This window comes from Daktulosphaira vitifoliae, unplaced genomic scaffold, assembly GCF_025091365.1.
Source record: "Daktulosphaira vitifoliae isolate Bord-2020 unplaced genomic scaffold, ASM2509136v1 Scaffold_2, whole genome shotgun sequence".
In the NCBI taxonomy this organism is placed as follows: Eukaryota; Metazoa; Arthropoda; class Insecta; order Hemiptera; family Phylloxeridae; genus Daktulosphaira; species Daktulosphaira vitifoliae.
Window position 1 is genome coordinate 32,792,018 of NW_026099573.1, and position 12,661 is coordinate 32,804,678.

Genomic DNA, 12,661 nt, shown 5'->3' on the forward strand with positions numbered 1-12,661 from the left:
AATTTTTATCCGAGCATTAAATTTTTAAAGAAAACATCTGAACAACGGCAGTTATGAAATTTTGAAAAATATAATTAATAAATTTAATAAAAATTATCACTTTTTGTTCTTATTATAAATAAATAATATAAAATATATTTTTAACATGGTCTAAAAACACAAAAACTGTCTAAAAAAATTACAGCAAAATGATTTAATTATATAATATTGTTTGCTTAATAATAATAAATAAATCATAAAAAATTTTTGTGTCGAATTTTTAGTTATTTGAATATGCAAAAAGATTATTTTTCAATACACTTGCTTTATAACAAGTATACAGAGTGTTCAGTATATAAGGAAACGGGTTTCTATTGTTTTCATTGTTTGTAACAATTTACCTGTTTCCTTACTTACTGAACACTCTGTATACAAGTAACGTTAAATTTATATTTATTCTTATTTGTATACTGAATGTTAAATCATACCGGTCTTTGCTAGGCGCGTGATGTAATATGAATAAAATACAAAGAATACATCATCACTGTATTATACTCGCTTTATCTTCAGCTGTCACAATAATAAAATATTATGCGAATTGTATTAATAACACTCTATAGGTTTGTATACAAACAGGAAAAGATTAAAGACAAATAGATGTCATTATTCGACTGATTTTGTTTTCTAATCAGGTACATGAAATGAAGTTGCATCGATAAAAAGCAATGACTATTATTTTATATTTATATTTTAATCAATACGTAGGGCAGAAGAAATATCTTAAAATTATTCTTAAGTTGAGTTTGTTTCTATATGCAATATCAGATAAAATCTACTAGTGCGAGATTTTTATAGAACACCGTTTTCTTTCAATTGTGTTTCCGCTAGGAGGAAGAAAGAATAATTCTTTTAACTTTCTTCGGATACAAATAAAATTAAATAGAAAAGTTAAGAAAAAAGAAAAGTTTTTTTTGCTCGTATAAATGTTAAGTGCTTTTTGTTGTAGGACGTTCAGATAGTTTTTTTTACAACGGGTAAATAACCTAACCGTAATTGGTACACTTGTGCCCATGATCATAATTTAGGCTAGATCGGAATATAATTATTATTATTTAAATCTATAGTACTTGGGCTCAGTTTCTCTAAGACCGGTTTGAAGACGTTTTTTGTTACTATTTGAGATTAAAACATTAAATAGGTTCCGTACCTAGAGCTGACTTGGAAGTAGGGTAGGCTCGGGCTTACCCAACATGACACGTACAAATTTCACCACCCCATGAAATTGGAACAATAATGGGGGAGGTGTAGTGTGGCGCAATGGATCAATCAGACGCTGCCTTAGCGCTGATGTTCAATTGCGCTGTTTACTGTTGGCTTACCGGATGTGTATGACCATACGGTAACTTTAACAGTGACACACACTTTGCCTTTGCACTGATTTCCTTAGCGATAATGAGGTTTCGTCAGATCTATCAGTCGGTGTTAAAATCCTGTTAAATTAATAAGGTAAAAACGACCCCAAAGAGTTACGATAAAAGCAAAGGAGATGATGATGATTCAATTGACACATAATTATTTTCAACATAGGAAGTTTTAACCTTAGCATCCATGGACATTGTCACAAGAGGTTTAGCCTCTTCGAATTAAAAAAAATTTTAATTTATATACCTAGAAAATATTAATAATAACATTAAATTCATGTATTAACAAGGGCGAACAATATTAAAACGCAGGCGGAAATCAGGGTCGGCTTAGAAGATTTGGCCTTTAAAATATTTCATGAAAACTTTATTTTCTTTCATAGTTCATTATGTTTTCGTATGGCAATTATTATTATCTAAATTTTAAAAAAAATTAATTATTTGAGAAAACAATTCTTTCAAAATTCATCCACACACCATCGCAAATTTCCGTTTAGCAACAAAAGTTTAAAAAAGCATCATTTTAAACAATTATGTTGTGGTAAATTAATATAACAGAATTTAAACAATCTCCTTGTGGTCATTTATATTTTGATCCATAAAATAAAAACAACACTTTACTAACTTTCATTGGAAGCTTAAAATTATATATTAGAAGTGAGGCCTGGGTATGACTTATGACTTGATATTAATTATCATTAGACTGTCGACTCCTTCTACCGCCTTGATATAACAACGTTAAACATTTCCAAAGTACTGATCCAAAAGTTGCTATCGACCAGTCCTATAATAGATCATTTTGTACTTTATAAGGTAGTTAAATATGTATGTGTAGCTAATTAAAAAAAATAAAGTCAACGCCTTTATAAGGTATAAGGGTAAACTAAAAAAGTACTAAATAATTAATAAATCAAGTATATGTAACTAAAAAAGCCAAAAAAAAATATTGAGAATTTTATCGCTGACTTTTTAGTTTCTTGTACTATTTAATTTATCAATCATTAAGAATTTGTTTGGCTTATCCCTTGTTCTTTATGTGGGCGCAAACTATTTTTTTAAACGCAACATACATATTTAAGTAGCTTATATAATAGAAAATAAATTAATTAAGAAAATGACTGGTCGAAAACAACTTTCAGATCAGTACTTTTTAAGTTATTCTCATTTTTATACCTAGGNCGTATTTTAGATCATTTTGTACTTCGTAAGGTAGTTAAATATGTATGTGTAGCTAATTAAAAAAAAATAAAGTCAACACCTTATACGGTATAAGGGTAAACTAAAAAAGTACTAAATAATTAATAAATCAAGTATATGTAACTAAAAAAGCCAAAACAAAAAAAAATATTGAGAATTTTATCGCTGACTTTTTAGTTTCTTGTACTATTTAATTTATCAATCATTAAGAATTTTTTTGGCTTATCCCTTGTTCTTTATGTGGGCGCAAACTATTTTTTTTAAACGCAACATACATATTTAAGTAGCTTATATAATAGAAAATAAATTAATTAAGAAAATGACTGGTCGAAAACAACTTTCAGATCAGTACTTTTTAAGTTATTCTCATTTTTATACCTAGGCGAGAGAACAATTTTGGCCGGAAAATTACTAGTGATAAAAATAGTAGTATCCACTCCTCACCTACAGGCGTTACTTTATATTGTTAATAACTTATGAAATAGTAGTCCAAATATATTATTGGCCAATGTTTTTTTAATTAGATCATTTTCTATCTTATAAACTAATTTAATATGAATGTTATCAAGTAAAAAAAATAAGGTTGATACCACTTAAGTTATAAGGAATGATTTTTAAAAGTAATTATTAATTGATCAATATATCAAGAAATATATGGAACTAAAAGAAATAAAAATTTGTTTTTCATTATTATATTTATTTTGCGAGTAATCGAGTGGTTTATAATAAACCGATCATTCTGTATATAAATTATAAATGATACCATTGTTTACCATTTGAGATATTTACAATCAATTATTTTTAAACTTTAATTAAGTAATCCGTCACTGGTGTAATACTAGCGCATTGATTTCCGGTCAAATACACAGAACATAAAAGGGAGATTTCGTTAGAAATATAAACTATGCAATTGGACAATAACCCTTTTGTTAATAAACTATTGACCGCAGTTGTCGATGGCAGTTCCGGTTTAGTTTAAAGGTTGTCGATTTACCAGATTACCAAAACAAGTACACATGTCTAATATTCGTGATCATTTTACTGAATGATTGTGTTCTTTTTGCGCTCATTCAGCACGTGTAATTTTCTTTTGCATTTTTGACTCCCACAAAAGTTAACCCAAGGGTCTATTTTACCTACGCCAAACCCTAAAAAAATAAATGTTCCCTACGTGACAGCAACGCTTTGAACGAAATTGCTTTTATAACGTAACTTTTGAACGAGTAAACATCGTTAATGATGACTGTAATTATATGCAATACTCATTATTTACACTTTTTACGAATTTTGTCTGCATAGTTGAGCACTTCTAGTATTTTATCAGCATAAAGTGTTTTTTGTGATAATTAAGACAACGTGATGACGTACGAGTGAAGTTATAATAGAACTGAAAACTGGTACTACCATTACAGACCAGAGCATTGCGTATTTTAAATGTTTGCTAGTACAATGAAATGAAAGAAATTTGCATGTGTACAGAATTCATTTATTTGGACATATATTGCTGTAATATATAGAACACAGTTTTTTATATTCATTGAAATCCTGAAACCTCTTTGTACAACAAATAATCTTTCAAAGTTCTGAATTCAATTTATTTTAAATTATGAAGATTTTTATTTGAACGCAAATTATTTAAAAAAACATTTTTTTTATTATTGCCTTTATTTATTATTTATTGGTTTGTACTGTATCTCAGATCTAACTGACATAATCCTTTAATCAGTTAACATTTGGAGTAATTTTTTTTTTCAATTATTTCCTTAGACTTAGTTAAAATGATTATTTTTATTATTTGTTTATTAAACAAATTTTTTTTTCAAAAATTGTTTCAGAAATTTCAAAATATTCATTTTTGTTTTTTTTTTGGTATAAAATTGATTTTTCATTGACTTACAATCATTTTAATATATAGAGCGGTCTGAAACACAGATGAGATAAATGTACACTAGTAAGGGCAACACTGACTCGCGCCACATACTTAATCTATTTATTTTAATCGTTGAAACTTAATAAGTAATTGTCCCACAACTTTTGATGGTCCAACAAAAAGTTTTTTTATAAAAATAAAATTTTTTATTTATTTGAAAAGAATGGTTAAAAAATATTATATATAATCCAGAAGTTTTATTATCTCTAGAATATTTATTGAAACCAAGTGACTTGATAAAAAATATTGTTAATGTAAAATCTACATTAGAGTCAATAATTAATTTATGTGACAGATGTCAAGACTGTTTAATTTATTGTAATTTAAATTTAATTTACTATGATTTTTATTACGGTATAATATTATTAGGTTGCACGTGTACCTTATTATAAATTTATTCTCTAAACGGCATTTTATTTATTTTAAAATAAGAATCTTATGTTTTAAAAATTTATAATCCAATTAATCAATAAGTTAAAATTATTCGTTATTTTTCTTACCTCAGACTATAAATTGTTTAGTTCTAAAGTAGTGTTCGATAAACTATAAATTCTAAAAGCTTGTTGTTATTTTATTAAAGAAAAAATATTTACGACTTGTCGCTTAACTTTTGAAAGTTATAACGGAGACTATCAATAATAATGTCTTGTCCTTTTAAGTATTTTAAAATTGTTAAACGTAACTTTATTGTATAAAGAAAATTGATAAAACTAACCAAAAATGATTACTTACGTTATTCATTATACTAACGATAAGATTGTATAAAGCCATATATAACATTTTTATAAGTTTTTTTGAAAAAATCTTATGTGACAGTTAACTATGGAAAAAACATAAGTTTTGTAAAGCTTTATTTTGTACAAATCACGAAAGTCCGGAAAACTACCAAGGATAGAATAATAAACATAATATAGGCTTATAAAATATTTTTTGGAAATATATTCAAACACTTATTGTGTAATAATAAAATATAATACTACAACTCAACTTTGAAGTAAAAATCCCATCTATATTTATAATTGGAATACCATCATACGAATACCATAATTGTAAGATTACCTGAATATACTTTTACAGTGGCGTACGCAGGGGAGTGTCAAGGAGGTATTACACCCCTCTTTTAAGTATTTCTTCAAGTTATAAAATTACTAAAAAAAAAGATGATTTTCTTGATAAATCAATATTATTATTAATAAAATTAAAACTAATTATTCCATGCGCATAGAAGTTTAAACGACAAATATTTCCTAACAACAAATGTTTATAATAACCAGGACGCGGCTTTACAATATTATCACCATGATAACATTTATTATCATGGGACAAAGAATAGTTTTACAGGGTCATAAGGATTTTGATCCTTTAAATTTAAAAAAACCAATTGAAAATTATGGAAACTTCTGAACCATTTAAAGATTATATCTCATGTTGAAGTTGAAGAAGTAATTAAAGCACTGGCAAAACAAAACCGTCGTACTGGATTTATTTTATAACTATGTTTACAATATTTATTTTATGACTATATTTATATGTACATAAATTTTTTCTTTTATTTAATTTAATTTCTTTTATTTTTATTTATTATACTAAAGTGAGGAATAACATATAATAATTGATGAACAAAAAATAAAGGTCATCAATTTACTGTACATTAGACACCTTGAAAAAATACACCACTGTACTGTTATGATAACATCATTTATATATAGAAAATATGCGTATTGTTGATTTATTAAGTGGTTTCTAATGCACTTATTATTATATAAATTTAATATTAAGAATAATTTTATTATATCAATATTTAATGCGATTTTAAACGAGGTTTTACTTTCAATGTTTCGAGTGTCAAGAGGATCAACATGATTAATACCATTATTTATAATTTTATTTTCTATTATTATTTCATTAATTTTGCACTGTCACGTTAATGATTTAATTTTAGTTTACTAACGATGTTTACATTCTTAGCACTCAATTTGGCATTTAATAAAATAATTCTTGGACATTTTTTTTTTGTTTTATTAATTTATTTTTGCATGTTCTTTTTATACTACATTAGTTAAATATCGCATTACATTAATGGATGACCAAGTGTTAATTTATGACTTTTTTCTCTATACGTTCTGTTTGTAGGTCATTCTACCTATTTGTTGATGCCACGACACATGCTAATTGAAATTATACGTGGAATATAAAACAATAGGATAGTTAATAGAAAATTATTTTGATAATGCCCAGTAAAGAATTGAAACGACTAGTTCATTTTTTATTTTGTTTTGTTAAAAACGCACAAATTTTTCAAAGACTATGTCAATTAATTATAATTTCCTAAATAATGTTTAAACAATTTTCGTTTGTTCGCAATTCTTTAAATAAAATATCATGTAGTCACTTTTAAGGTCAACAAGAACTGTAAAAATACATGGTATTTGTAGTTTTTATTTTCCTATAAAACTTTTTGTACTTTCAGTGTATACACTGCTCGATGTGTGCAATGGTACGTACTTAATTTTGTACAGCCAAGAGCCCGTATATGTACACAGTCCAACAAATAAACTCGTAAAATTATATTGTCGACAAAAACTATTTCACCTATCATCGAGCTAGTGATTCTGTTATGTGATCCGGATATGTCCTCGAAAAGCGGCTATTGGACGCTGTATAATTGAAATTGTTTTAACCTTCCAAGTACACTGATGAAAATCACAAAAAAAAAAAATAACTTTGATGTCCTACACTAGTTTTCTATTATATCACAGGGATTTTATAAATTTTTTATCGGTCCATGNTTTCTATTATATCACAGGGATTTTATAAATTTTTTATCGGTCCATGTTTTGCTAATAATTTATCGATTCCAGTAAAACCGAATAAAAAGTTTTATGGTTTGTGAGAAAAATCTCGATGCAATAACATCTTATTAATTTAACATTCCACGTGGTCAATGATTCACTCTCACTAGTAATCTTAGCAAATGATTTTGGTTCAATACATTTTCCATACGTAATAAAAGGTGGTATATCCATCAACAATGATGTATGCATAAACCATGAGACTAAAATATTAATTTTTTATGTAAAACCAACAAAAATCGATTTGCGCAAGTTATTATCGTTGAAAACTACTTTTAATAATGATATTACATTCGTAGAAATCATATGGACGATATGGAATCCGTTGTATACGTGAGCGACTGGTGGTTGTACGGTAAAAATTATTCGTATGTTCAGTAGTTTTATCTACGTGTAATCAAATGTAGGATTATATTATTATCATAGGATCGGCCTTTATACATGAATAACGCATGAATACAATAATTTATAAGCAAATAAAAAACGGAGCTAAGACTCTTAAAATTTTATTGGAAAAATATATTTGTTTAAAAACCACCACCTTCTAAATATTGGTCTCGCTCAACTTTAGAATAAAAATAATAACAATNCTAAATATTGGTCTCGCTCAACTTTAGAATAAAAATAATAACAATTTCCAAATGATCTGTACGCATTACAAAAATTGTTAATAATAGTTTGTCAAGACAGGAATTTATTATCATTCTATATAATATTTTTGTAAATATCTTTTATATTATTTGATTGTCATAGGATTTCAATAATCTAGTATAGTTTAAGTAATTTAAAGCTTAGTTTAATCATAACTATTCACAATTTTCATCTAATAAATATTGAAAATAATATTTTTGATATCACAAGTTATTTTTTAAATATTTTGTAAGCGTTTCGTTTTACACCAAAAAACGTTTAGATTAATTTAAATGTTAAATTCAATTAAACATAAAATGATAAGTTTTTGCATATAAATAAAAAACGCTCAACGCGGATTTAGCTTATTCAAATTAAAAGATAGTTAAAAAATTAATAAATAAATAATTCTACTTATCTTTACATATTTCGAACATAATGATTGTATTATATTAAACAAGTTAGATGTTTAATCGAAGTTTTAATACTACATAAAGGTTTGTGAAGATTACGTGTACCTAATTGTAAAGTTGCTGATGCTTTTTTAATGAAAAACATTTAATTACTATATCAACAAATTAACTTAAAAACTTTCTGCTAATATAACACCCTATGAATACTGTGAATAATTGAAAGCATTAGAGTGCATCAATAAATTTAAACAAAATATATCTGACACAGAATTTTTTAAATTATATGATAAAATAATGTTTAAGCATATAGTATTTTTAATAAAGTTAAAATTAGTATATACAAACATTTAAAAATTCTTACTTAAATATTAATCCATGGGAAATTTATATAATACATATTTTTCAAATAATAATAATTTTAGCTTCGATGCGAAGCTGAGAAGGTATTGGTTTTACTATGATGTGTTTTTTTTTTTGTGTCTGTTACCACTTTTTCTCAGCTCTCACCGAACGGATTTCTTTCAACGATACGTCAAAAGATCACAAATCGTATCTAGTCGAAGACATTACCCTTCAAAATTGAAAAAATTTCCCTCGTTCCCCGTAAATGGGGGAAACCTCCAAAAAAATTACAAATTTAAAAATCGCTAATTTTCGAAATTTTTTCAATTTTTTTTACTAAAAACTGCCGTAACTTTTTCAAAAATGAACATATCAATATAATTTTTTTTTTTATAGATGCTTGATGTCTTTACCTATCATTTGGTATATTTTTTTTGTAAATCTGACACTTAACCTGCCCACAGGGGGGGATTTAAAATGACAACTTTTTCACAAAAAATTAACTTTTTCAACTTAACTTTTGAAAATGTTCCGGAAGGTCTGACACTTTTATATATATCTTAAATTAAAGCTAATGTAATGTACTTTAATTTGAAAAAAAAAAATTTGACCTCTGGACTTGTCTTCATGGTGAAAACGGCTACCGAATGCTATTTTTGTGTGAAAATTTTCGATTTTATAATTTACATTTTTTACTTTAAAGTGCTATAACTTTTTAAAAAATGTATGGATCAATACAATTTTTTCATGAGAAGTAGTATTTATATACATCTTTCATTGGGTATACTTTTTTTTAAATCAGACCATTTCCCTATAAATGGGGGGGCTTAAAATATAACAAATGCATATATAAAGTAGAACTTTTTCAACTTAACTTTTGAAAATGTTCCGGAAGGTCTGATACTTTTATATATATCTTAAATTAAAGCTAATGTAATATACTTTAATTTGAAAAAAAAAATTTTGACCTCTGGACTTGTCTTCGCGGCCAAAATGGCTACCGAATGCTATTTTCGTGTGAAAATTCTCGATTTTATTTTTTAAATTTTTAACTTTATAATGCTATGACATATTGAAAAGTGTATGGATCAACACAATTTTTTTATGAGAAATAATATTTTTTAATAAATCCTTTTTTATTCGACATACTTTATCTTAATTGAGATATTAATAAGGAACCAGCAGATCAAGTAGCTTTTGAAATAAAACACCAATTTTTTTAAAATTAAACACTATCTAAAGATTTGCATCGAAGCGTTTATTTTTGATAGTGATTTTAATCACTGTCAGATATCATTATACTTGATCCAACTATGCCACGTCACCACTGTGCCACGACCCCCCTGTGCTGGGTTTTTTATTTTTTTTATTTTTACAAATAATAAGTAACATGAATTATTTACACAAAAGGAAATCTTACATTAAAGACACCTTATGTATACTATTGATTAATTTATAAAGAATGAAGTTGGACATATTGGGAGGCTTGAATAGTTATTTTTGTTTGAAGGCTTGGCCTCAGATAATAATACCGTAAGCTCATAGTGGTTGAAGAAAGGATTTTTATAAAATGATTTTTAATAACAACTGTAAACGCGATGGCAGTAGAGGTTATTCCTAGATATTTTTTAGTGGAATCCTGTATTATGATAATGTTGTTTCATAAGTGTTTTACACCTATCAATTTAATTACTCAATCATATCATTAAAACGGAATGGTCTGTCATGTAATCTATTCACTAGATCTTCATTTAATTTTTCCCAAATAGTATAATTTATTTTACTGTATGTTTTGAATAAAATAAGAATGACTCAAAAAGCTTTTTAGAATATATTTTGAATCTAACGTAACGTAATAAAGAACATATTTTAGTCGCATACACTTATTTGTGTTCGATATATAACTAAATATATTTAAATGTTGTTTGAACCATAATATTACTCAGGTAGTATTAAAAAAAAACACGAGAAAATTCATGTTTACCATCATTGCTATTGGGCAGTTTTATGTCATAAAATTTTCTACTAAAACATCAAGGAAAACTTTTTATAGTTTTATTTGATGTTGGTAAACAACAATAAATTCATGTGGTTTAGTAGTAATTGACTAACTTTGGACTTTCTTAAACGTACTCAAATCTTCTTCGTAATGTTTGTATTAGATGTGGACTAAAGCCAATATTTTTAGAGGTGGCTGTCACATCAATAGGTTAATAGCGTGGAAACACGGGAGCCAATAAGATTTTACATAAATGTAAAAAACATTGAATAAGAGTTATTTTATAATATTTAAATTTGGTTATTTATGAATCAACTAACCTTAATTTATTGGATATAATTTTTATAAAAACTTTATACTATTCCTTTTATAAATAATAGGCTCTATATTTATATTTTTCGTATTCAATCCTTTTATTGTTATCAAAGTTTATACTTACAGTGTACGTTATACTAATTACACTCCTATTTAAAAAATGGTTTTTGGATGGTAAGATTATTACTTTAGTGAAAAATACGAAATTATACATTAATAAAACTGATTTTGTTTATATTAATTGATCCTATTGAGAAGTTTTCAGGTAAAATCATAAAGAGATATTTACTTAGTACAAAATTTTAAGATTTAAACTCATGGTTAGAATAATACTGACCATTCATAATTTTAAAACCAAATTATTAATGTTGCTAATCACAAACAAATATCTGTTAAATTTCCCAATGATTACGAATCTAAAATACTATTCCAAAAGTTTGTATCTACTAGTCGTTTTCTTAAAATTGTTTGTAAGTTGGTTAAAAATATATATTACCATTAAAAAAACTGAAGTTGGTAAAATTTTAATGGGGAAAGCCGGGATAGATACAATCACTTTATGTTAACAGTGTACATTATTATTATTAGTTATTACTGATATTTAATAATGGTTAGTTTTTTCTTGGTAAAAAAAATCCAAAAAATATAATACATATATTTTTTAGACAAATTAAGCCAAATAACCTATTTTTGTTAAATAATAAAAATAGATTGTAAACTTTTAACTCTAGTCCTGAATTCCTTTGAATTAATAAACTGGGTAGTTTACTGGTAACCAGTGCCCACTGAATTTTTACCTATTAATCAAAGCTAAGCAAGTTTATTTAAAATTTTAATGTTTATATTTATAGTTAAATTGACTAGTAAAGAAACAGAGTAACATGAATGTCTACCCATTTTTTTTTTATACCTGTAATGCTTTCAGTTAGCATCTACATTTTAAAACATTTTTATATTGATTGTCGCAATTTATGTTTTTAAATAATTTATGATGTTTTATAATGTTTCTACATCACCTAAAATGATATTGACTATTATTTAACAAGACAAGAACGTTTTGTACATTTGTAAGTTTCCATTCATTTCCTAAATAAAATGTTTGCATTAAGTTATTGATTGACTTCCTTTATAGTTGTGACGTTTTCTCTTATACTATTGTCGGAATAAAATATAATATTTATACAGCCATCGTCAAACTATGAATCATAAAAGAGGTCGTTTCCGTATTTTCTATGACTTTTCAGTTTTGCTCAATATATTTGACTTATGAGTGGACTTCACTATTTCGTATGTTTAATATAAAGCCAATTCAATCTACCTTTTTTTCTTGGCAATGGTCATTAGATACATTGTATTCTTGTAGATAGGGGAAATATTTTTCTTTGTAGGCTTTTTGTCTGAAAGTTGATCCTTGATTATTCTACGCTGCATTAGGACCTAAGGATCAAAATGAATACGTATATAATGTTCTATGATTCTATAAGCCTATATAAAGAACCCTAAAAATTGAATCTCGTATTAGAATCTATATAATTGAATAAATTCTATAGAATAGACTTTACTTTGGGTATTAAATCACCTTT

The 12,661-nt window shown here is 26.1% G+C and overlaps 1 protein-coding gene across 3 annotated transcripts in view; it reads left to right on the forward strand.

The window, feature by feature from the left end:
* LOC126899861 (hemicentin-1-like) overlaps window positions 1-12,661 on the forward strand; it is a 151,450-nt gene that overhangs the window by 58,135 nt on the left and 80,654 nt on the right. The gene's annotated exons all lie outside the window — the stretch shown is intronic.